Below are 2,483 nucleotides of genomic sequence, written 5' to 3'. Positions count from 1 at the left end.
TGCACTTGCTGGTTAGTTGTGCGAAGTTGTGTAATGCCATGGTATTAAGCGCACCAAGTTTTTGGAGCCATTACCAGGGATTATGAGAGTTGTGAAAAAGTATAGTTCACAATTTCGCCGACCAATATGCCATTTACTTTTATTGTTTTCTCACTTGCATGCTGTAGCTACCATGTAGTTGAGAACCTCATTATTAATTGGCATTAACTCAACCCATATTTTATTTATTTTTACATCTTTGTTTGTGGGTTATTCTTCTTTATTTTTCTCTTCTTTCAGGTTGGCCACCAAGAAGGGGAACGGAAGAGCTTCTGAATGGGGAGACAAACAAGCCCATATGCACATTCTTTAAAGAAAGCGCCACAATTATAGCTCACCACCCCTATCCACTTGCACATCTCAGCATGCACCGAGGACGGTGCAATCTTTAAGTGTGGGGAGGTTGATACTGACTTCCGGGGATTAGTTACCTTCTTTTCAACACCATTGTTTAATTTTCTTTGTAGTTCATTGTTGCATTTGCATGTTTAATTGCATGTTTGTTTGATTTTTGTGCATATTTTATCACTGCTTGGTTAAAGTAATGAGTTTCTTTTCAAGACCCTTGTTACAATATTTCACTAATTTAAATTAAAAATTTGTGTTAAACTTGTTTGAAACTTGTACTTGGAACATAGTTCATAGTTAAGAACACACAACTTGTGAGACTTAAGCTTAATTATATGGTTACATTATTTAGCCATAAATTTTTTTTCTTGTGTGTTTTATTCTCTATGATTGTAATCTATATTTTGTTCCATTCTATATGTCCATTGTTTAGTGTATTTACATGCTTGCATATGATTGAGGCCATCATTTGTTGTAAGCTCACTTATCCCAAATAGCCTATCCTTTCAATCACCTTTGTTTGCCACCTTGATCCTTTTAACCCTCGTTTGTTCTATATTTTACCACATCACTAGCCTTAAGCGGAAAAATAATTAATTACCTCAAATGAATCTTTGGTTAGCTTAAGTTAGAGATTGTGTGTCAATTAAGTGTGGGGAACTGTGGGAACTTGGGTTGATGAAAGTATACAGTATTTCATTGACAAAATATTGGAAATTTGGGTACTTACTCATGTGAGACCAGAAAAATCAAAAACTCATGTGCATTGATATGTTATGTTTGCTTCCAAAAAAAGAAAAAAAAAAGAGAAAAATAAAAATATTCAAATAATTAAGTAAATAAGTGAATAAGGGGACAAAATTACCCCAATGTTAAGTTTAATAAACGATCAATGCATATGTGATAAAATAAAAAAAAAAGTTGATACATGAGTATGTAATACAAAAGTGGGAATTTTGGGTAGTTAGGCATAATTTTAGAGTTACATAGAGTGTGTATGTGTGTTAGGTGAGAGCTTAGGTTAATCAAAGATTCATATTTTGGCTCACTTGGCCATACATATATCCTCACCCTTACCTTAGCCCCATTACAACCTTGAAAAGACCTCATGATGTTTGCATTGGTATACTAAATACTTGTTGATTGGTTAGATGAAGAACAAAATTTTAGAAAGCATGATTAGAGAAGGGTAGAGTGATTGACCCTAGACATTTGAGAGATTAGAATGCATATATACTTTCTAGAGTTATGATTCCGCATTTACTTCAGGAAATGGGACAGTGCCAGCTGGGCGCAATTCATGATTTTTTAAAAGCAATTCATTGTTACATTTAGCAACAAGAAGGCAAGAAATTAACTCAGAATATTCTTTAAATTCGTTTTTTCGATACTGCTGCTACAGGAGCACATTCGAGGCATGGAATGTCGAGAAAGTTTTCTCTAACATGTCATTCTCAGTTATCTTTTCTCTACATAATTTCATTCGTGCGGTAATTCGGAACATTGTTAAATTATATTCACTTATGGATTTAAAATTCTGTAGACGCAAGTATGTCCTCTCATACTGGGTTTGAGGAAGTATCACTGTCTTTTGATGATTATACTTTTCTTTAAGGTTCTTCCACAGATTTGCAAGATCTTTTAGTATGAGATATTCATTTTTCAATTCTTTGTCAAGATGACACGAAGGAAGATCATGGCTTTGATTTTATCCTTCTGGGATACATTTTTTTTAGCCTTAATGGTATTTTCAAGATCTATTGAATCAAGATGAATTTTGACATCTAATATTCATGATAAATAGTTGTTTTCAGATATATCAAAAGTATTAAATTTAAGATGAAAGAGTTTTGACATAATAAAAATTTATTACCTGAATCTTTCTAAAATTTGATTAGAATCTCGTGCTAATAACGTGTTGTAAAATAAATAAATAAGAAAGAAGAAATAGATATAAAATAAAAAATATAAATAAAAAATTCTAATACTAATATTCATCAATATTATTATTTTAATATAGAGATCATTCATATATTCACTAATTATATACTGTAGTATATAAAAAGAGAGAATACTATTTATTATTATTATGTGTA

Source organism: Arachis stenosperma, chromosome 4 (assembly GCF_014773155.1).
Source record: "Arachis stenosperma cultivar V10309 chromosome 4, arast.V10309.gnm1.PFL2, whole genome shotgun sequence".
NCBI lineage: Eukaryota > Viridiplantae > Streptophyta > Magnoliopsida > Fabales > Fabaceae > Arachis > Arachis stenosperma.
This window is presented reverse-complemented; position numbering follows the sequence as displayed.